This window comes from Diceros bicornis, chromosome 12 (assembly GCF_020826845.1).
Source record: "Diceros bicornis minor isolate mBicDic1 chromosome 12, mDicBic1.mat.cur, whole genome shotgun sequence".
Lineage (NCBI taxonomy): Eukaryota > Metazoa > Chordata > Mammalia > Perissodactyla > Rhinocerotidae > Diceros > Diceros bicornis.
Window position 1 is genome coordinate 1,679,502 of NC_080751.1, and position 25,570 is coordinate 1,705,071.

The window sequence follows — 25,570 nt, forward strand, 5'->3', positions numbered from 1 at the left end:
TACAAACTTGTTCCTACATAGTAACTTGCATCTTTGAATGAGAATGTGCTTGCTTACAGCAACGTGCTACATGTTTTGAATGCCCGAATTTGGAATCTGTGTCAAAACTTTGTTAGGAATTATGTGATCCTTACTAGCTGGAAGTAAGGGAGATGGGGCATGAAGTTATTTCTAGGAGTTGGAGACATACCAAGTTTAGCTCAGTTCTGGGCATCTTTGAAAGTCCTATACAAACTTTTTCCTACATAGTAACTTGCAACTTTGAATGAGAATGTGCTTGCTTACAGCAACGTGGTATATGTTCTGAATGCCCGAATTGGGAATCTGTGTAAAATCTTTGTTAGGAATTATGTGATCCTTACTACCTGGAAGTAAGGGAGATGGGGCATGAAGTTATTTCTAGGAGTTGGAGACATACCAAGTTTAGCTCAGTTCTGGGCATCTTTGAAATACCTATACAAACTTGTTCCTGCATAGTAACTTGCAACTTTGAATGAGAATGTGCTTGCTTACAGCAACGTGCTATATGTTCTGAATGCCCGAATTGGGAATCTGTGTCAAAACTTTGTTAGGAATTATGTGATCCTTACTAGCTGGAAGTAAGGGAGATGGGGCATGATGTTATTTCTAGGAGTTGGACACATACCAAGTTTAGCTCAGTTCTGGGCATCTTTGAAATACCTATACAAACTTGTTCCTACATAGTAACTTGCAACTTTGAATGAGAATGTGCTTGCTTACAGCAACGTGCTATATGTTCTGAATGCCCGAATTGGGAATCTGTGTCAAAACTTTGTTAGGAATTATGTGATCCTTACTAGCTGGAAGTAAGGGAGATGGGGCATGAAGTTATTTCTAGGAGTTGGAGACATACCAAGTTTAGCTCAGTTCTGAGCATCTTTGAAATACCTATACAAACTTGTTCCTACATAGTAACTTGCAACTTTGAATGAGAATGTGCTTGCTTACAGCAACGTGCTATATGTTCTGAATGCCCGAATTGGGAATCTGTGTCAAAACTTTGTTAGGAATTATGTGATCCTTACTAGCTGGAAGTAAGGGAGATGGGGCATGAAGTTATTTCTAGCAGTTGGAGACATACAACGTTTAGCTCAGTTCTGGGTATCTTTGAAATACCTATACAAACTTGTTCCTACATAGTAATTTGCAACTTTGAATGAGAATGTGCTTGCTTACAGCAACGTGCTATATGTTCTGAATGCCCGAATTGGGAATCTGTGTCAAAACTTTCTTAGAAATTATGTGATCCTTACCAGATGGAAGTAAGGGAGATGGGGCATGAAGTTATTTCTAGGAGTTGGACACATACCAAGTTTAGCTCAGTTCTGGGCATCTTTGAAATACCTATACAAACTTGTTCCTACATAGTAACTTGCAACTTTGAATGAGAATGTGCTTGCTTACAGCAACGTGCTATATGTTCTGAATGCCCGAATTTGGAATCTGTGTCAAAACTTTGTTAGGAATTATGTGATCCTTACTAGCTGGATGTAAGGGAGATGGGGCATGAAGTTATTTCTAGAAGTTGGAGACATACCAAGTTTAGCTCAGTTCTGGGCATCTTTGAAAGTCCTATACAAACTTGTTCCTACATAGTAACTTGCAACTTTGAATGAGAATGTGCTTGCTTACAGCAACGTGCTATATGTTCTGAATGCCCGAATTGGGAATCTGTGTCAAAACTTTCTTAGAAATTATGTGATCCTTACTAGATGGAAGTAAGGGAGATGGGGCATGAAGTTATTTCTAGGAGTTGGAGACATACCAAGTTTAGCTCAGTTCTGGGCATCTTTGAAATACCTATACAAACTTGTTACTGCATAGTAACTTGCAACTTTGAATGAGAATGTGCTTGCTTACAGCAACGTGCTATATGTTCTGAATGCCCGAATTGGGAATCTGTGTCAAAACTTTGTTAGGAATTATGTGATCCTTACTAGATGGAAGTAAGGGAGAAGGGGCATGAAGTTATTTCTAGGAGTTGGAGACATACAACGTTTAGCTCAGTTCTGGGCATCTTTGAAATACCTATACAAACTTGTTCCTACATAGTAACTTGCAACTTTGAATGAGAATGTGCTTGCTTACAGCAACGTGCTATATGTTCTGAATGCCCGAATTGGGAATCTGTGTCAAAACTTTGTTAGGAATTATGTGATCCTTACTAGCTGGAAGTAAGGGAGATGGGGCATGAAGTTATTTCTAGGAGTTGGAGACATACAACGTTTAGCTCAGTTCTGGGCATCTTTGAAATACCTATACTAACTTTATCCTACATAGTAACTTGCAACATTGAATGAGAATGTGCCTGCTTACAGCAACGTGCTTTATGTTCTGAATGCCCGAATTGGGAATCTGTGTCAAAACTTTGTTAGGAATTATGTGATCCTTACTAGCTGAAAGTTAGGGAGATGGGGCATGAAGTTATTTCTAGGAGTTGGAGACATACCAAGTTTAGCTCAGTTCTGGGCATCTTTGAAATACCTATACAAACTTGTTCCTACATAGTAACTTGCAACTTTGAATGAGAATGTGCTTGCTTACAGCAACGTGCTATATGTTCTGAATGCCCGAATTGGGAATCTGTGTCAAAACTTTCTTAGAAATTATGTGAGCCTTACCAGATGGAAGTAAGGGAGATGGGGCATGAAGTTATTTCTAGGAGTTGGAGACATACCAAGTTTAGCTCAGTTCTGGGCATATTTGAAATAGCTATACAAACTTGTTCCTACATAGTAACTTGCAACTTTGAATTAAAAAGTGCTTGCTTACAGCAACGTGCTACATGTTTTGAATGCTCGAATTTGGAATGTGTGTCAAAACTTTGTTAGGAATTATGTGATCCTTACTAGCTGGAAGTAAGGGTGTTGGGGCATGAAGTTATTTCTAGGAGTTGGAGACATACCAAGTTTAGCTCAGTTCTGGGCATCTTTGAAAGTCCCATACAAACTTGTTCCTACACAGTAACTTGCAACTTTGAATGAGAATGTGCTTGCTTACAGCAACGTGCTATATGTTCTGAATGCCCGAATTGGGAATCTGTGTCAAAACTTTCTTAGAAATTATGTGATCCTTACTAGTTGGAAGTAAGGGAGATGGGGCATGAAGTTATTTCTAGGTGTTGGAGACATACAACGTTTAGCTCAGTTCTGGGCATCTTTGAAATACCTATACAAACTTGTTCCTACATAGTAACTTGCAACGTTGAATGAGAATGTGCTTGCTTACAGCATCGTGCTATATGTTCTGAATGCCGGAATTGGGAATCTGTGTCAAAACTTTGTTAGGAATTATGTGATCCTTACAAGCTGGAAGTAAGGGAGATGGGGAATGAAGTTATTTCTAGGAGTTGGAGACATACCAAGTTTAGCTCAGTTCTGGGCATCTTTGAAAGTCCTATACAAACTTGTTCCTACATAGTAACTTGCAACTTTGAATGAGAATGTGCTTGCTTACAGCAACATGCTATATGTTCTGAATGCCCGAATTGGGAATCTGAGTCAAAACTTTGTTAGGAATTATGTGTTCCTTACTAGCTGGAAGTAAGGGAGATGGGGCATGAAGTTATTTCTAGGAGTTGGAGACATACCAAGTTTAGCTCAGTTCTGTGCATCATTGAAATACCTATACAAACTTGTTCCTACATAGTAACTTGCATCTTTGATTGAGAATGTGCTTGCTTACAGCAACGTGCTACATGTTTTGAATGCCCGAATTGGGAATCTGTGTCAAATCTTTGTTAGGAATTATGTGATCCTTACTAGCTGGGAGTAAGGAAGATGGGGCATGAAGTTATTTCTAGGAGTTGGAGACATACCAAGTTTAGCTCAGTTCTGGGCATCTTTGAAATACCTATACAAACTTGTTCCTACATAGTAACTTGCAACTTTGAATGAGAATGTGCTTGCTTACAGCATCGTGCTATATGTTCTGAATGCCTGAATTGGGAATCTGTGTCAAAACTTTGTTAGGAATTATGTGATCCTTACTAGCTGGAAGTAAGGGAGATGGGGCATGAAGTTATTTCTAGGAGTTGGAGACATACCAAGTTTAGCTCAGTTCTGGGCATCTTTGAAATACCTATACCAACTTGTTCCTACATAGTAACTTGCAACTTTAAATGAGAATGTGCTTGCTTACAGCAACGTGCTATATGTTCTGAATGCCCGAATTGGGAATCTGTGTCAAAACTTTCTTAGAAATTATGTGATCCTTACTAGCTGGAAGTAAGGGAGATGGGTCATGAAGTTATTTCTAGGAGTTGGACACATACCAAGTTTAGCTCAGTTCTGGACATCTTTGAAATACCTATACAAACTTGTTCCTACATAGTAACTTGCTACTTTGAATGAGAATGTGCTTGCTTACAGCAACGTGCTATATGTTCTGAATGCCCGAATTGGGAATCTGTGTCAAAACTTTGTTAGGAATTATGTGATCCTTACTAGCTGGAAGTAAGGGAGATGGGGCATGAAGTTATTTCTAGGAGTTGGACACATACCAAGTTTAGCTCAGTTCTGGGCATCTTTGAAATACCTATACAAACTTGTTCCTACATAGTAACTTGCAACTTTGAAGGAGAATGTGCTTGCTTACAGCAACGTGCTATATGTTCTGAATGCCCGAATTGGGAATCTGTGTCAAACCTTTGTTAGGAATTATGTGATCCTTACTAGCTGGAAGTTAGGGAGATGGGGCAAGAAGTTATTTCTAGGAGTTGCAGACATACCAAATTTAGCTCAGTTCTGGGCATCTTTGAAATACCTATACAAACTTGTTCCTACATAGTAACTTGCAACTTTGAATGAGATTGTGCTTGCTTACAGCAAGATGCTATATGTTCTGAATGCCCGAATTGGGAATCTGTGTCAAAACTTTGTTAGGAATTATGTGTTCCTTACTAGCTGGAAGTAAGGGAGATGGGGCATGAAGTTATTTCTAGGAGTTGGAGACATACCAAGTTTAGCTCAGTTCTGGGCATCATTGAAATACCTATACAAACTTGTTCCTACATAGTAACTTGCAACTTTGAATTAGAATGTGCTTGCTTACAGCAACGTGCTACATGTTTTGAATGCCCGAATTTGGAATCTGTGTCAAAACTTTGTTAGGAATTATGTGATCCTTACTAGCTGGAAGTAAGGGAGATGGGGCATGAAGTTATTTCTAGGAGTTGGAGACATACCAAGTTTAGCTCAGTTCTGGGCATCCTTGAAAGTCCTATACAAACTTGTTCCTACATAGTAACTTGCAACTTTGAATGAGAATGTGCTTGCTTACAGCAACGTGGTATATGTTCTGAATGCCCGAATTGGGAATCTGTGTCAAATCTTTGTTAGGAATTATGTGATCCTTACTAGCTGGAAGTAAGGGAGATGGGGCATGAAGTTATTTCTAGGAGTTGGAGACATACAACGTTTAGCTCAGTTCTGGGCATCTTTGAAATACCTATACAAACTTGTTCCTACATAGTAACTTGCAACTTTGAATGAGAATGTGCTTGCTTACAGCAACGTGCTATATGTTCTGAATGCCCGAATTGGGAATCTGTGTCAAAACTTTGTTAGGAATTATGTTATCCTTACTAGCTGGAAGTAAGGGAGATGGGGCATGAAGTTATTTCTAGGAGTTGGAGACATACAACGTTTAGCTCAGTTCTGGGCATCTTTGAAATACCTATACAAACTTGTTCCTACATAGTAACTTGCAACTTTGAATGAGAATGTGCTTGCTTACAGCAACGTGCTATATGTTCTGAATGCCCGAATTGGGAATCTGTGTCAAAACTTTGTTAGGAATTATGTGATCCTTACTAGCTGGAAATAAGGGAGATGGGGCATGAAGTTATTTCTAGGAGTTGGACACATACCAAGTTTAGCTCAGTTCTGGGCATCTTTGAAATACCTATACAAACTTGTTCCTACATAGTAACTTGCAACTTTGAATGAGAATGTGCTTGCTTACAGCAACGTGCTATATGTTCTGAATGCCCGAATTGGGAATCTGTGTCAAATCTTTGTTAGGAATTATGTGATCCTTACTACCTGGAAGTAAGGGAGTTGGGGCATGAAGTTATTTCTAGGAGTTGGAGACATACCAAGTTTAGCTCAGTTCTGGGCATCTTTGAAATACCTACACAAACTTGTTCCTACATAGTAACTTGCAACTTTGAATGAGAATGTGCTTGCTTACAGCAACGTGCTATATGTTCTGAATGCCCGAATTGGTAATCTGTGGCAAAACTTTGTTAGGAATTATGTGATCCTTACTAGCTGGAAGTAAGGGAGATGGGGCATGAAGTTATTTCTAGGAGTTGAAGACATACAACGTTTAGCTCAGTTCTGGGTATCTTTGAAATACCTACACAAACTTGTTCCTACATAGTAACTTGCCACGTTGAATGAGAATGTGCTTGCTTACAGCATAGTGCTATGTGTTCTGAATGCCTGAATTGGGAATCTGTGTCAAAACTTTGTTAGGAATTATGTGATCCTTACAAGCTGGAAGTAAGGGAGATGGGGCATGAAGTTATTTCTAGGAGTTGGAGACATACCAAGTTTAGCTCAGTTCTGGGCATCTTTGAAATACCTATACAAACTTGTTCCTACATAGTAACTTGCAACTTTGAATGAGAATGTGCTTGCTTACAGCAACGTACTATATGTTCTGAATGCCCGAATTGGGAATCTGTGTCAAAACTTTCTTAGAAATTATGTGATCCTTACTAGCTGGAAGTAAGGGAGATGGGGCATGAAGTTATTTCTAGGAGTTGGAGACATACCAAGTTTAGCTCAGTTCTGGGCATCTTTGAAATAGCTATACAAACTTGTTCCTACATGGTAACTTGCTACTTTGAATGAGAATGTGCTTGCTTACAGCAACGTGCTATATGTTCTGAATGCCCGAATTGGGAATCTGTGTCAAAACTTTGTTAGGAATTATGTGATCCTTACTAGCTGGAAGTAAGGGAGATGGGGCATGAAGTTATTTCTAGGAGTTGGACACATACCAAGTTTAGCTCAGTTCTGGGCATCTTTGAAATACCTATACAAACTTGTTCCTACATAGTAACTTGCTACTTTGAATGAGAATGTGCTTGCTTACAGCAACGTGCTATATGTTCTGAATGCCCGAATTGGGAATCTGTGTCAAAACTTTGTTAGGAATTATGTGATCCTTACTAGATGGAAGTAAGGGAGATGGGGCATGAAGTTATTTCTAGGTGTTGGAGACATACAACGTTTAGCTCAGTTCAGGGCATCTTTGAAATACCTATACAAACTTGTTCCTACATAGTAACTTGCAACGTTGAATGAGAATGTGCTTGCTTACAGCATCGTGCTATATGTTCTGAATGCCTGAATTGGGAATCTGTGTCAAAACTTTGTTAGGAATTATGTGATCCTTACTAGCTGGAAGTAAGGGAGATGGGGCATGAAGTTATTTCTAGCAGTTGGAGACATACCAAGTTTAGCTCAGTTCTGGGCATCTTTGAAATACCTATACAAACTTGTTCCTACATAGTAACTTGCAACTTTAAATGAGAATGTGCTTGCTTACAGCAACGTGCTATATGTTCTGAATGCCCGAATTGGGAATCTGTGTCAAAACTTTCTTAGAAATTATGTGATCCTTACTAGCTGGAAGTAAGGGAGATGGGTCATGAAGTTATTTCTAGGAGTTGGACACATACCAAGTTTAGCTCAGTTCTGGGCATCTTTGAAATACCTATACAAACTTGTTCCTACATAGTAACTTGCTACTTTCAATGAGAATGTGCTTGCTTACAGCAACGTGCTATATGTTCTGAATGCCCGAATTGGGAATCTGTGTCAAAACTTTGTTAGGAATTATGTGATCCTTACTAGCTGGAAGTAAGGGAGATGGGGCATGAAGTTATTTCTAGGAGTTGGAGACATACCAAGTTTAGCTCAGTTCTGTGCATCATTGAAATACCTATACAAACTTGTTCCTACATAGTAACTTGCATCTTTGAATGAGAATGTGCTTGCTTACAGCAACGTGCTACATGTTTTGAATGCCCGAATTTGGAATCTGTGTCAAAACTTTGTTAGGAATTATGTGATCCTTACTAGCTGGAAGTAAGGGAGATGGGGCATGAAGTTATTTCTAGGAGTTGGAGACATACCAAGTTTAGCTCAGTTCTGGGCATCTTTGAAAGTCCTATACAAACTTGTTCCTACATAGTAACTTGCAACTTTGAATGAGAATGTGCTTGCTTACAGCAACGTGGTATATGTTCTGAATGCCCGAATTGGGAATCTGTGTCAAATCTTTGTTAGGAATTATGTGATCCTTACTAGCTGGAAGTAAGGGAGATGGGGCATGAAGTTATTTCTAGGAGTTGGAGACATACCAAGTTTAGCTCAGTTCTGGGCATCTTTGAAATACCTATACAAACTTGTTCCTACATAGTAACTTGCATCTTTGAATGAGAATGTGCTTGCTTACAGCAACGTGCTATATGTTCTGAATGCCCGAATTGGGAATCTGTGTCAAAACTTTCTTAGAAATTATGTGAATCTTACTAGCTGGAAGTAAGGGAGATGGGGCATGAAGTTATTTCTAGGAGATGGACACATACCAAGTTTAGCTCAGTTCTGGGCATCTTTGAAATACCTATACAAACTTGTTCCTACATAGTAACTTGCTACTTTGAATGAGAATGTGCTTGCTTACAGCAACGTGCTATATGTTCTGAATGCCCGAATTGGGAATCTGTGTCAAAACTTTGTTAGGAATTATGTGATCCTTACTAGCTGGAAGTAAGGGAGATGGGGCATGAAGTTATTTCTAGGAGTTGGACACATACCAAGTTTAGCTCAGTTCTGGGCATCTTTGAAATACCTATACAAACTTGTTCCTACATAGTAACTTGCAACTTTTAATGAGAATGTGCTTGCTTACAGCAACGTGCTATATGTTCTGAATGCCCGAATTGGGAATCTGTGTCAAAACTTTGTTAGGAATTATGTGATCCTTACTAGCTGGAAGTAAGGGAGATGGGGCATGAAGTTATTTCTAGCAGTTGGAGACATACAACGTTTAGCTCAGTTCTGGGCATCTTTGACATACCTATACAAACTTGTTCCTACATGGTAACTTGCAACTTTGAATGAGAATGGGCTTGCTTACAAAAACGTGCTATATGTTCTGAATGCCCGAATTGGGAATCTGTGTCAAATCTTTGTTAGGAATTATGTGATCCTTACTAGCTGGAAGTAAGGGAGATGGGGCATGAAGTTATTTCTAGGAGTTGGAGACATACCAAGTTTAGCTCAGTTCTGGGCATCTTTGAAATACCTATACAAACTTGTTCCTGCATAGTAACTTGCAACTTTGAATGAGAATGTGCTTGCTTACAGCAACGTGCTATATGTTCTGAATGCCCGAATTGGGAATCTGTGTCAAAATTTTGTTAGGAATTATGTGATCCTTACTAGCTGGAAGTAAGGGAGATGGGGCATGAAGTTATTTCTAGGAGTTGGAGACATACCAAGTTTAGCTCAGTTCTGGGCATCTTTGAAAGTCCTATACAAACTTGTACCTACATAGTAACTTGCAACTTTGAATGAGAATGTGCTTACTTACAGCAACGTGCTATATGTTCTGAATGCCCGAATTGGGAATCTGTGTCAAAACTGTGTTAGGAATTATGTGATCCTTACCAGCTGGAAGTAAGAGAGATGGGGCATGAAGTTATTTCTAGGAGTTGGAGACATACACACTCTATCTAAGTTCTGGGCATCTTTGAAAGTCCTATACAAACTTGTTCCTACATTGTAACTTGCAACTTTGAATGAGAATGTGCTTGCTTACAGCAACGTGCTATATGTTCTGAATGCCCGAATTGGCAATCTGTGTCAAAACTTTGTTAAGAATTATGTGATCCTTACTAGCTGGAAGTAAGGGAGATGGGGCATGAACTTATTTCAAGGAGTTGGAGACATACCAAGTTTAGCTCAGTTCTGGGCATCTTTGAAAGTCCTGTACAAACTTGTTCCTACATAGTAACTTGCAACTTTGAATGAGAATGTGCTTGCTTACAGCAACGTGCTATATGTTCTGAATGCCCGAATTGGGTATCTGTGTCAAAACTTTGTTAGGAATTATGTGATCCTTACTAGCTGGAAGTAAGGGAGATGGGGCATGAAGTTATTTCTAGGAGTTGGAGACATACACACTTTAGCTCAGTTCTGGGCGTCTTTGAAAGTCCTATACAAACTTGTTCCTACATAGTAACTTGCAACTTTGAATGAGAATGTGCTTGCTTACAGCAACGTGCTATATGTTCTGAATGCCCGAATTGGGTATCTGTGTCAAAACTTTGTTAGGAATTATGTGATCCTTAATAGCTGGAAGTAAGGTAGATGGGGCATGAATTTATTTCTAGGAGTTGGAGACATACACACTTTAGCTCAGTTCTGGGCGTCTTTGAAAGTCCTATACAAACTTGTTCCTACATAGTAACTTGCAACTTTGAATGAGAATGTGCTTGCTTACAGCAACGTGCTATATGTTCTGAATGCCCGAATTGGGAATCTGTGTCAAAACTTTGTTAGGAATTATGTGATCCTTACTAGCTGGAAGTAAGGGAGATGGAGCATGAAGTTATTTCTAGGAGTTGGACACATACCACGTTTAGCTCAGTTCTGGGCATCTTTGATATACCTATGCAAACTTGTTCCTACATAGTAACTTGCAACTTTGAATGAGAATGTGCTTGCGTACAGCAACGTGCTATATGTTCTGAATGCCCGAATTGGGAATCTGTGTCAAAACTTTGTTAGGAATTATGTGATCCTTACTAGCTGGAAGTAAGGGAGATGGGGCATGATGGTTTGTCTAGGAGTTGGAGACATACCCACTTTAGCTCAGTTCTGGGCATCTTTGAAATACCTATACAAACTTGTTCCTACATAGTAACTTGCAACTTTGAATGAGAATGTGCTTGCTTACAGCAACGTGCTATATGTTCTGAATGCCCGAATTGGGAATCTGTGTCAAAACTTTGTTAGGAATTATGTAATCCTTACTAGCTGGAAGTAAGGGAGATGGGGCATGAAGTTATTTCTAGGAGTTGGACACATACCACGTTTAGCTCAGTTCTGGGCATCTTTGAAATACCTATACAAACTTGTTCCTACATAGTAACTTGCAACTTTGAATGAGAATGTGCTTGCTTACAGCAACGTGCTATATGTTCTGAATGCCCGAATTGGGAATCTGTGTCAAAACTGTGTTAGGAATTATGTGATCCTTACTAGCTGGAAGTAAGGGAGTTGGGGTATGAAGTTATTTCTAGGAGTTGGACACATACCAAGTTTAGCTCAGTTCTGGGCATCTTTGAAATACCTCTACAAACTTCTTCCTACATAGTAACTTGCAACTATGAATTAGAATGTGCTTGCTTACAGCAACGTGCTATATGTTCTGAATGCCCGAATTGGGAATCTGTGTCTAAACTTTGTTAGGAATTATGTGATCCTTACTAGCTGGAAGTAAGGGAGATGGAGCATGAAGTTATTTCTAGGAGTTGGAGACATACCAAGCTTAGCTCAGTTCTGGGCTTCTTTGAAATACCTATACAAACTTGTTTCTACATAGTAACTTGCATCTTTGAATGAGAATGTGCTTGCTTACAGCAACGTGCTATATGTTCTGAATGCCCGAATTGGGAATCTGTGTCAAAACTTTGTTAGGAATTATGTGATCCTTACTAGCTGGAAGTAAGGGAGATGGGGCATGAACTTATTTCTAGCAGTTGGAGACATACCAAGTTTAGCTCAGTTCTGGGCATCTTTGAAAGTCCTATACAAACTTGTTCCTACATAGTAACTTGCAACTTTGAATGAGAATGTGCTTGCTTACAGCAACGTGCTATATGTTCTGAATGCCCGAATTGGGTATCTGTGTCAAAACTTTGTTAGGAATTATGTGATCCTTACTAGCTGGAAGTAAGGGAGATGGGGCATGAAGTTATTTGTAGGAGTTGGAGACATACACACTTTAACTCAGTTCTGGGAGTCTTTGAAAGTCCTATACAAACTTGTTCCTACATAGTAACTTGCAACTTTGAATGAGAATGTGCTTGCTTACAGCAACGTGCTATATGTTCTGAATGCCCGAATTGGGAATCTGTGTCAAAACTTTGTTAGGAATTATGTGATCCTTACTAGCTGGAAGTAAGGGAGTTGGGGCATGAAGTTATTTCTAGGTGTTGGAGACATACAACGTTTAGCTCAGTTCTGGGCATCTTTGATATACCTATGCAAACTTGTTCCTACATAGTAACTTGCAACTTTGAATGAGAATGTGCTTGCTTACAGCAACGTGCTATATGTTCTGAATGCCCGAATTGGGAATCTGTGTCAAAACTTTGTTAGGAATTATGTGATCCTTTCTAGCTGGAAGTAAGGGAGATGGGGCATGATGTTTTGTCTAGGAGTTGGAGACATACCCAATTTAGCTCAGTTCTGGGCATCTTTGAAATACCTATACAAACTTGTTCTTACATAGTAACTTGCAACTTTGAATGAGAATGTGCTTGCTTACAGCAACGTGCTATATATGTTCTGAATGCCCGAATTGGGAATCTGTGTCAAAACTTTGTTAGGAATTATGTGATCCTTACTAGCTGGAAGTAAGGGAGATGGGGCATGAAGTTATTTCTAGGAGTTGGAGACATACCAAGTTTAGCTCAGTTCTGGGCATCTTTGAAATACCTATACAAACTTGTTCCTACATAGTGACTTGCACCTTTGAATGACAATGTGCTTGCTTACAGCAACGTGCTATATGTTCTGAATGCGCGAATTGGGAATCTGTGTCAAAACTGTGTTAGGAATTATGTGATCCTTACTAGCTGGAAGTAAGGGAGTTGGGGCATGAAGTTATTTCTAGGAGTTGGACACATACCAAGTTTAGCACAGTTCTGGGCATCTTTGAAATACCTATACAAACTTGTTCCTACATAGTAACTTGCATCTTTGAATGAGAATGTGCTTTCTTACAGCAACGTGCTATATGTTCTGAATGCCCGAATTGGGAATCTGTTTCAAAACTTTGTTAGGAATTATGTGATCCTTACTAGCTGGAAGTAAGGGAGATGGAGCATAAAGTTATTTCTAGGAGTTGGAGACATACCAAGTTTAGCTCAGTTCTGGGCTTCTTTGAAATACCTATACAAACTTGTTTCTACATAGTAACTTGCATCTTTGAATGAGAATGTGCTTGCTTACAGCAACGTGCTATATGTTCTGAATGCCCGAATTGGGAATCTGTGTCAAAACTTTGTTAGGAATTATGTGATCCTTACTAGCTGGAAGTAAGGGAGATGGGGTATGAACTTATTTCAAGGAGTTGGAGACATACCAAGTTTAGCTCAGTTCTGGGCATCTTTGAAAGTCCTATACAAACTTGTTCCTACATAGTAACTTGCAACTTTGAATGAGAATGTGCTTGCTTACAGCAACGTGCTATATGTTCTGAATGCCCGAATTGGGTATCTGTGTCAAAACTTTGTTAGGAATTATGTGATCCTTACTAGCTGGAAGTAAGGGAGATGGGGCATCAAGTTATTTCTAGGAGTTGGAGACATACACACTTTAGCTCAGTTCTGGGCGTCTTTGAAAGTCCTGTACAAACTTGTTCCTACATAGTAACTTGCAACTTTGAATGAAAATGTGCTTGCTTACAGCAACGTGCTATATGTTCTGAATGCCCGAATTGGCAATCTGTGACAAAACTTTGTTAGGAATTATGTGATCCTTACTAGCTGGAAGTAAGGGAGATGGGGCATGAAGTCATTTCTAGGTGTTGGAGACATACAACTTTTAGCTCAGTTCTGGGCATCTTTGATATACCTATGCAAACTTGTTCCTACATAGTAACTTGCAACTTTGAATGAGAATGTGCTTGCTTACAGCAACGTGCTATATGTTCTGAATGCCCGAATTGGGAATCTGTGTCAAAACTTTCTTAGAAATTATGTGATCCTTACTAGATGGAAGTAAGGGAGATAGGGCATGAAGTTATTTCTAGGAGTTGGAGACATACCAAGTTTAGCTCAGTTCTGGGTATCTTTGAAATACCTATACAAACTTGATCCTACATAGTAACTTGCAACTTTGAATGAGAATGTGCTTGCTTACAGCAACGTGCTATATGTTCTGAATGCCCGAATTGGGAATCTGTGTCAAAACTTTGTTAGGAATTATGTGATCCTTACTAGCTGGAAGTAAGGGAGATGGGGCATGAAGTTATTTCTAGGAGTTGGACACATACCAAGTTTAGCTCAGTTCTGGGCATCTTTGAAATACCTATACAAACTTGTTCCTACATAGTAACTTGCAACTTTGAATGAGAATGTGCTTGCTTACAGCAACGTGCTATATGTTCTGAATGCCCGAATTTGGAATCTGTGTCAAAGTTTATTAGGAATTATGTTGTCCTTACTAGCTGGAAGTAAGGGAGTTGGGGCATGAAGTTATTTCTAGGAGTTGGAGACATACCAAGTTTAGCTCAGTTCTGGGCATCTTTGAAATATCTATACAAACTTGTTCCTACATAGTAACTTGCAACTTTGAATGAGAATGTGCTTGCTTACAGCAACGTGCTATAAGTTCTGAATGCCCGAATTGGGAATCTCTGTCAAAACTTTCTTAGAAATTATGTGATCCTTACTAGCTGGAAGTAAGGGAGATGGGGCATGAAGTTATTTCTAGGAGTTGGACACATACCAAGTTTAGCTCAGTTCTGGGCATCTTTGAAATACCTATACAAACTTGTTCCTACATAGTAACTTGCAACTTTGAATGAGAATGTGCTTGCTTACAGCAACGTGCTATATGTTCTGAATGCCCGAATTGGGAATCTGTGTCAAAACTTTGTTAGGAATTATGTGATCCTTACTAGCTGGAGTAAGGGAGATGGGGCATGAAGTTATTTCTAGGAGTTGGAGACATACCACGTTTAGCTCAGTTCTGGGCATCTTTGAAAGTTCTATACAAACTTGTTCCTACATAGTAAGTTGCAACTTTGAATGAGAATGTGCTTGCTTACAGCAACGTGCTATATGTTCGGAATGCCCGAATTGGAATCTGTGTCAAAACATTGTTAGGAATTATGTGATCCTTACTAGCTGGAACTTAGGGAGATGGGGCATGAAGTTATTTCTAGGAGTTGGAGACATACAACGTTTAGCTCAGGTCTGGGCATCTTTGAAATACCTATACAAACTTGTTCCTACATAGTAACTTGCAACGTTGAATGAGAATGTGCTTGCTTACAGCAACGTGCTATATGTTCTGAATGCCCGAATTGGGAATCTGTGTCAAAACTTTGTTAGGAATTATGTGATCCTTACTAGCTGGACGTAAGGGAGATGGGGCTTGAAGTTATTTCTAGGAGTTGGACACATACCAAGTTTAGCTCAGTTCTGGGCATCTTTGAAATACCTATACAAACTTGTTCCTACGTAGTAACTTGCAACTATGAATGAGAATGTGCTTGCTTACAGCAACGTGCGATATATTCTGAATGCCCGAATTGGGAATCTGTGTCAAAAGTTTGTTAGGAATAATGTGATCCTTACTAGCTGGAAGTAAGGGAGATGGGGCATGAAGTTATTTCTAGGAGTTGGAGACATACCAAGTTTAGCTCAGTTCTGGGCATCTTTGAAATACCTATACAAACTTGTTCCTACATAGTAACTTGCAACTTTGAATGAAAATGTGCTTGCTTACAGCAACGTGCTATAAGTTCTGAATGCCCGAATTGGGAATCTGTGTCAAAACTTTCTTAGAAATTATGTGATCCTTACTAGCTGGAAGTAAGGGTGTTGGGACATGAAGTTATTTCTAGGAGTTGGAGACATACCAATTTAGCTCAGTTCTGGGCATCTTTGAAATACCTATACAAACTTGTTCCTACATAGTAACTTGCAACTTTGAATGAGAATGTGCTTGCTTACAGCAACGTGCTATATGTTCTGAATGCCCGAATTGGGAATCTGTGTCAAAACATTGTTAGGAATTATGTGATCCTTACTAGCTGGAAGGTAGGGAGATGGGGCATGAAGTTATTTCTAGGAGTTGAAGACATACAACGTTTAGCTCAGGTCTGGGCATCTTTGAAAAACCTATGCAAACTTGTTCCTACATAGTAACTTGCAACGTTGAATGAGAATGTGCTTGCTTACAGCAACGTGCTATATGTTCTGAATGCCCGAATTGGGAATCTGTGTCAAAACTTTGTTAGGAATTATGTGATCCTTACTAGCTGGAAGTAAGGGAGATGGGGCATGAAGTTATTTCTAGGAGTTGGACACATACCAAGTTTAGCTCAGTTCTGGGCATCTTTGAAATACCTATACAAACTTGTTCCTACATAGTAACTTGCAACTATGAATGAGAATGTGCTTGCTTACAGCAACGTGCTATATGTTCTGAATGCCCGAATTGGGAATCTGTGTCAAAAGTTTGTTAGGAATTATGTGATCCATACTAGCTGGAAGTAAGGTAGATGGGGCATGAAGTTATTTCTAGGAGTTGGAGACATACCAAGTTTAGCTCAGTTCTGGGCATCTTTGAAATACCTATACAAACTTGTTCCTACATTGTAACTTGCAACTTTGAATGAAAATGTGCTTGCTTACAGCAACGTGCTATATGTTCTGAATGCCCGAATTGGGAATCTGTGTCAAAACTTTCTTAGAAATTATGTGATCCTTACTAGCTGGAAGTAAGGGAGATGGGGCATGAAGTTATTTCTAGGAGTTGGAGACATACCAAGTTTAGCTCAGTTCTGGGCATCTTTGAAATACCTATACAAACTTGTTCCTACATAGTAACTTGCATCTTTGAATGAGAATGTGCTTGCTTACAAAAACGTGCTATATGTTCTGAATGCCCGAATTGGGAATCTGTGTCAAAACTTTGGTAGGAATTATGGGGTCCTTACTAGCTGAAAGTAAGGGAGATGGGGCATGAAGTTATTTCTAGGAGTTGGAGACATAGCAAGTTTAGCTCAGTTCTGGGCATCTTTGAAATACCTATACAAACTTGTTCCTACATAGTAACTTGCAACTTTGAATGAGAATGTGCTTGCTTACAGCAACGTGCTATATGTTCTGAATGCCCGAATTGGGAATCTGTGTCAAAACTTTGATAGGAATTATGTGATCCTTACTAGCTGGAAGTAAGGGAGATGGGGCATGAAGTTATTTCTAGGAGTTGGAGACATACCAAGTTTAGCTCAGTTCTGGGCATCTTTGAAATACCTATACAAACTTGTTCCTACATAGTAACTTGCAACTTTGAATGAGAATGTGCTTGCTTACAGCAACGTGCTATATGTTCTGAATGCCCGAATTGGGAATCTGTGTCAAAACTGTGTTAGGAATTATGTGATCCTTACTAGCTGGAAGTAAGGGAGTTGGGGCATGAAGTTATTTCTAGGAGTTGGACACATACCAAGTTTAGCACAGTTCTGGGCATCTTTGAAATACCTATACAAACTTGTTCCTACATAGTAACTTGCAACTTTGAATGAGAATGTGCTTGCTTACAGCAACGTGCTATATGTTCTGTTTGCCCGAATTTGGAATCTGTGTCAAAAGTTTGTTAGGAATTATGTTGTCCTTACTAGCTGGAAGTAAGGGAGTTGGGGCATGAAGTTATTTCTAGGAGTTGGAGACATACCAAGTTTAGCTCAGTTCTGGGCATCTTTGAAATATCTATACAAACTTGTTCCTACATAGTAACTTGCAACTTTGAATGAGAATGTGCTTGCTTACAGCAACGTGCTATATGTTCTGAAGGCCCGAATTTGGAATCTGTGTCAAAAGTTTGCTAGGAATTATGTTGTCCTTACTAGCTGGAAGTATGGGAGTTGGGGCATGAAGTTATTTCTAGGAGTTGGAGACATACCAAGTTTAGCTCAGTTCTGGGCATCTTTGAAATATCTATACAAACTTGTTCCTACATAGTAACTTGCAACTTTGAATGAGAATGTGCTTGCTTACAGCAACGTGCTATAAGTTCTGAATGCCCGAATTGGGAATCTGTGTCAAAACTTTCTTAGAAATTATGTGATCCTTACTAGCTGGAAGTAAGAGAGATGGGGCATGAAGTTATTTCTAGGAGTTGGACCCATACCAAGTTTAGCTCAGTTCTGGGCATCTTAGAAAGTCCTATACAAACTTGTTCCTACATAGTAATTTGCAACTTTGAATGAGAATGTGCTTACTTACAGCAACGTGCTATATGTTCTGAATGCCCGAATTGGGAATCTGTGTCAAAACTGTGTTAGGAATTATGTGATCCTTACTAGCTGGAAGTAAGGGAGATGGGGCATGAAGTTATTTCTAGGAGTTGGAGACATACCAAGTTTAGCTCAGTTCTGGGAATCTTTGAAATACCTATACAAACTTGTTCCTACATAGTAACTTGCAACTTTGAATGAGAATGTGCTTGCTTACAGCAACGTGCTATATGTTCTGAATGTCTGAATTGGGAATCTGTGTCAAAACTTTGTTAGGAATTATGTGATCCTTACTAGCTGGAGTAAGGGAGATGGGGCATGAAGTTATTTCTATGAGTTGGAGACATACCACGTTTAGCTCAGTTCTGGGCATCTTTGAAAGTTCTATACAAACTTGATCCTACATTGTAACTTGCAACTTTGAATGAGAATGTGCTTGCTTACAGTAACATGCTATATGTTCGGAATGCCCGAATTGGAATCTGTGTCAAAACATTGTTAGGAATTATGTGATCCTTACTAGCTGGAACTTAGGGAGATGGGGCATGAAGTTATTTCTGGGAGTTGGAGACATACAACGTTTAGCTCAGGTCTGGGCATCTTTGAAATACCTATACAAACTTGTTCCTACATAGTAACTTGCAACGTTGAATGAGAATGTGCTTGCTTACAGCAACGTGCTATATGTTCTGAATGCCCGAATTGGGAATCTGTGTCAAAACTTTGTTAGGAATTATGTGATCCTTACTAGCTGGACGTAAGGGAGATGGGGCATGAAGTTATTTCTAGGAGTTGGAGACATACCAAGTTTAGCTCAGTTCTGGGCATCTTTGAAATACCTATACAAACTTGTTCCTACATAGTAACTTGCAACTATGAATGAGAATGTGCTTGCTTACAGCAACGTGCTATATGTTCTGAATGCCCGAATTGGGAATCTGTGTCAAAAGTTTGTTAGGAATAATGTGATCCTTACTAGCTGGAAGTAAGGGAGATGGGGCATGAAGTTATTTCTAGGAGTTGGAGACATACCAAGTTTAGCTCAGTTCTGGGCATCTTTGAAATACCTATACAAACTTGTTCCTACATAGTAACTTGCAACTTTGAATGAAAATGTGCTTGCTTACAGCAACGTGCTATAAGTTCTGAATGCCCGAATTGGGAATCTGTGTCAATACTTTCTTAGAAATTATGTGATCCTTACTAGCTGGAAGTAAGGGTGTTGGGACATGAAGTTATTTCTAGGAGTTGGAGACATACCAAGTTTAGCTCAGTTCTGGGCATCTTTGAAATACCTATACAAACTTGTTCCTACATAGTAACTTGCAACTTTGAATGAGAATGTGCTTGCTTACAGCAACGTGCTATATGTTCTGAATGCCCGAATTGGGAATCTGTGTCAAAACTTTCTTAGAAATTATGTGATCCTTACTAGCTGGAAGTTAGGGAGACGGGGCATGAAGTTATTTCTAGGAGTTGGAGACATACAACGTTTAGCTCAGGTTTGGGCATCTTTGAAATACCTATGCAAACTTGTTCCTACATAGTAACTTGCAACGTTGAATGAGAATGTGCCTGCTTACAGCAACGTGCTATATGTTCTGAATGCCCGAATTGGGAATCTGTGTCAAAACTTTGTTTAGGAATTATGTGATCCTTACTACCTGGAAGTAAGGGAGATGGGGCATGAAGTTATTTCTAGGAGTTGGACACATACCAAGTTTAGCTCAGTTCTGGGCATCTTTGAAATACCTATACAAACTTGTTCCTACATTGTAACTTGCAACTTTGAATGAAAATGTGCTTGCTTACAGCAACGTGCTATATGTTCTGAATGCCCGAATTGGGAATCTGTGTCAAAAGTTTCTTAGAAATTATGTGATCCTTACTAGCTGGAAGTAAGGGAGATGGGGCATGAAGTTATTTCTAGGAGTTGGAGACATACCAAGTTTAGTTCAGTTCTGGGCATCTTTGAAATACCTATACAAACTTGTTCCTACATAGTAACTTGCATCTTTGAATGAGAATGTGCTTGCTTACAGAAACGTGCTATATGTTCTGAATGCCCGAATTGGGAATCTGTGTCAAAACTTTGGTAGGAATTATGTGATCCTTACTAGCTGAAAGTAAGGGAGATGGGGCATGAAGTTATTTCTAGGAGTTGGAGACATACCAAGTTTAGCTCAGTTCTGGGCATCTTTGAAATACCTATACAAACTTGTTCCTACATAGTAACTTGCATCTTTGAATGAGAATGTGCTTGCTTACAGCAACGTGCTATATGTTCTGAATGCCCGAATTGGGAATCTGTGTCAAAACTTTGTTAGGAATTATGTGATCCTTACTAGCTGGAAGTAAGGGAGATGGGGTATGAAGTTATTTCTAGGAGTTGGAGACATACACACTTTAGCTCAGTTCTGGGCATCTTTGAAAGTCCTATACAAACTTGTTCCTACATAGTAACTTGCAACTTTGAATGAGAATGTCCTTGCTTACAGCAACGTGCTATATGTTCTGAATGCCTGAATTGGGAATCTGTGTCAAAACTTTGTTAGGAATTAATTGATCCTTACTAGCTGGAAGTAAGAGAGATGGGGCATGAAGTTATTTCTAAGAGTTGGAGACATACAACGTTTAGCTCAGTTCTGGGCATCTTTGAAATACCTATACAAACTTGTTCCTACATAGTAACTTGCAACTTTGAATGAGAATGTGCTTGCTTACAGCAACGTGCTATATGTTCTGAATGCCCGAATTGGGAATCTGTGTCAAAACTTTGTTAGGAGTTATGTGATCCTTACTAGCTGGAAGTAAGGGAGATGGGGCATGAAGTTATTTCTTGGAGTTGGAGACATACCAAGTTTAGCTCAGTTCTGGGCATCTTTGAAATACCTATACAAACTTGTTCCTACATAGTAACTTGCAACTTTGAATGAGAATGTGCTTGCTTGCAGCAACGGGCTATATGTTCTGAATGCCAGAATTGGCAATCTGTGTCAAAACTTTGTTAGGAATTATGTGATCCTTACTAGCTGGAAGTAAGGGAGATGGAGCATGAAGTTATTTCTAGGAGTTCGACACATACCAAGTTTAGCTCAGTTCTGGGCATCTTTGAAATACCTATACAAACTTGTTCCTACATAGTAACTTGCAACTTTGAATGAGAATGTGCTTGCTTACAGCAACGTGCTATATGTTCTGAATGTCTGAATTGGGAATCTGTGTCAAAACTTTGTTAGGAATTATGTGATCCTTACTAGCTGGAGTAAGGGAGATGGGGCATGAAGTTATTTCTATGAGTTGGAGACATACCACGTTTAGCTCAGTTCTGGGCATCTTTGAAAGTTCTATACAAACTTGATCCTACATTGTAACTTGCAACTTTGAATGAGAATGTGCTTGCTTACAGTAACATGCTATATGTTCGGAATGCCCGAATTGGAATCTGTGTCAAAACATTGTTAGGAATTATGTGATCCTTACTAGCTGGAACTTAGGGAGATGGGGCATGAAGTTATTTCTGGGAGTTGGAGACATACAACGTTTAGCTCAGGTCTGGGCATCTTTGAAATACCTATACAAACTTGTTCCTACATAGTAACTTGCAACGTTGAATGAGAATGTGCTTGCTTACAGCAACGTGCTATATGTTCTGAATGCCCGAATTGGGAATCTGTGTCAAAACTTTGTTAGGAATTATGTGATCCTTACTAGCTGGACGTAAGGGAGATGGGGCATGAAGTTATTTCTAGGAGTTGGAGACATACCAAGTTTAGCTCAGTTCTGGGCATCTTTGAAATACCTATACAAACTTGTTCCTACATAGTAACTTGCAACTATGAATGAGAATGTGCTTGCTTACAGCAACGTGCTATATGTTCTGAATGCCCGAATTGGGAATCTGTGTCAAAAGTTTGTTAGGAATAATGTGATCCTTACTAGCTGGAAGTAAGGGAGATGGGGCATGAAGTTATTTCTAGGAGTTGGAGACATACCAAGTTTAGCTCAGTTCTGGGCATCTTTGAAATACCTATACAAACTTGTTCCTACATAGTAACTTGCAACTTTGAATGAAAATGTGCTTGCTTACAGCAACGTGCTATAAGTTCTGAATGCCCGAATTGGGAATCTGTGTCAATACTTTCTTAGAAATTATGTGATCCTTACTAGCTGGAAGTAAGGGTGTTGGGACATGAAGTTATTTCTAGGAGTTGGAGACATACCAAGTTTAGCTCAGTTCTGGGCATCTTTGAAATACCTATACAAACTTGTTCCTACATAGTAACTTGCAACTTTGAATGAGAATGTGCTTGCTTACAGCAACGTGCTATATGTTCTGAATGCCCGAATTGGGAATCTGTGTCAAAACTTTCTTAGAAATTATGTGATCCTTACTAGCTGGAAGTTAGGGAGACGGGGCATGAAGTTATTTCTAGGAGTTGGAGACATACAACGTTTAGCTCAGGTTTGGGCATCGTTGAAATACCTATGCAAACTTGTTCCTACATAGTAACTTGCAACGTTGAATGAGAATGTGCCTGCTTACAGCAACGTGCTATATGTTCTGAATGCCCGAATTGGGAATCTGTGTCAAAACTTTGTTTAGGAATTATGTGATCCTTACTACCTGGAAGTAAGGGAGATGGGGCATGAAGTTATTTCTAGGAGTTGGACACATACCAAGTTTAGCTCAGTTCTGGGCATCTTTGAAATACCTATACAAACTTGTTCCTACATTGTAACTTGCAACTTTGAATGAAAATGTGCTTGCTTACAGCAACGTGCTATATGTTCTGAATGCCCGAATTGGGAATCTGTGTCAAAACTTTCTTAGAAATTATGTGATCCTTACTAGCTGGAAGTAAGGGAGATGGGGCATGAAGTTATTTCTAGGAGTTGGAGACATACCAAGTTTAGTTCAGTTCTGGGCATCTTTGAAATACCTATACAAACTTGTTCCTACATAGTAACTTGCATCTTTGAATGAGAATGTGCTTGCTTACAGAAACGTGCTATATGTTCTGAATGCCCGAATTGGGAATCTGTGTCAAAACTTTGGTAGGAATTATGTGATCCTTACTAGCTGAAAGTAAGGGAGATGGGGCATGAAGTTATTTCTAGGAGTTGGAGACATACCAAGTTTAGCTCAGTTCTGGGCATCTTTGAAATACCTATACAAACTTGTTCCTACATAGTAACTTGCATCTTTGAATGAGAATGCGCTTGCTTACAGCAACGTGCTATATGTTCTGAATGCCCGAATTGGGAATCTGTGTCAAAACTTTGTTAGGAATTATGTGATCCTTACTAGCTGGAAGTAAGGGAGATGGGGTATGAAGTTATTTCTAGGAGTTGGAGACATACACACTTTAGCTCAGTTCTGGGCATCTTTGAAAGTCCTATACAAACTTGTTCCTACATAGTAACTTGCAACTTTGAATGAGAATGTCCTTGCTTACAGCAACGTGCTATATGTTCTGAATGCCTGAATTGGGAATCTGTGTCAAAACTTTGTTAGGAATTAATTGATCCTTACTAGCTGGAAGTAAGAGAGATGGGGCATGAAGTTATTTCTAAGAGTTGGAGACATACAACGTTTAGCTCAGTTCTGGGCATCTTTGAAATACCTATACAAACTTGTTCCTACATAGTAACTTGCAACTTTGAATGAGAATGTGCTTGCTTACAGCAACGTGCTATATGTTCTGAATGCCCGAATTGGGAATCTGTGTCAAAACTTTGTTAGGAGTTATGTGATCCTTACTAGCTGGAAGTTAGGGAGATGGGGCATGAAGTTATTTCTAGGAGTTGGAGACATACAACGTTTAGCTCAGTTCTGGGCATCTTTGAAATACCTATACAAACTTGTTCCTACATAGTAACTTGCAACTTTGAATGAGAATGTGCTTGCTTACAGCAACGTGCTATATGTTCTGAATGCCCGAATTCGGAATCACTGTCAAAACTTTGTTAGGAATTATGTGATCCTTACTAGCTGGAAGTAAGTGAGATGGGGCATGAAGTTATTTCTAGGAGTTGGAGACATACAACTTTTAGCTCTGTTCTGGGCATCTTTGAAATACCTATACAAACTTGTTCCTACATAGTAACTTGCATCTTTGAATGAGAATGTGCTTGCTTACAGCAACGTGCTATATGTTCTGAATGCCCGAATTGGGAATCTGTGTCAAAACTTTGTTAGGAATTATGTGATCCTTATTAGCTGGAAGTAAGGGTGTTGGGGCATAAAGTTATTTCTAGGAGTTGGAGACATACAACATTTTGCTCAGTTCTGGGCATCTTTGAAATACCTATACAAACTTGTTCCTACATAGTAACTTGCAACTTTGAATGAGAATGTGCTTGCTTACAGCAACGTGCTATATGTTCTGAATGCCCGAATTGGGAATCTGTGTCAAAACTTTGTTAGGAATTATGTGATCCTTACTAGCTGGAAGTTAGGAAGATGGGGCATGAAGTTATTTCTAGGAGTTGGAGACATACAACGTTTAGCTCAGTTCTGGGCATCTTTGAAATACCTATACAAACTTGTTCCTACATAGTATCTTGCAACTTTGAATGAGAATGTGCTTGCTTACAGCAACGTGCTATATGTTCTGAATGCCCGAATTGGGAATATGTGTCAAAACTTTGTTAGGAATTATGTGATCCTTACTAGCTGGAAGTAAGGGAGATGGGGCATGAAGTTATTTCTAGGAGTTGGAGACATACCACGTTTAGCTCAGTTCTGGGCATCTTTGAAAGTTCTATACAAACATGATCCTACATTGTAACTTGCAACTTTGAATGAGAATGTGCTTGCTTACAGTAACATGCTATATGTTCGGAATGCCCGAATTGGAATCTGTGTCAAAACATTGTTAGGAATTATGTGATCCTTACTAGCTGGAACTTAGGGAGATGGGGCATGAAGTTATTTCTGGGAGTTGGAGACATACAACGTTTAGCTCAGGTCTGGGCATCTTTGAAATACCTATACAAACTTGTTCCTACATAGTAACTTGCAACGTTGAATGAGAATGTGCTTGCTTACAGCAACGTGCTATATGTTCTGAATGCCCGAATTGGGAATCTGTGTCAAAACTTTGTTAGGAATTATGTGATCCTTACTAGCTGGACGTAAGGGAGATGGGGCATGAAGTTATTTCTAGGAGTTGGAGACATACCAAGTTTAGCTCAGTTCTGGGCATCTTTGAAATACCTATACAAACTTGTTCCTACATAGTAACTTGCAACTATGAAT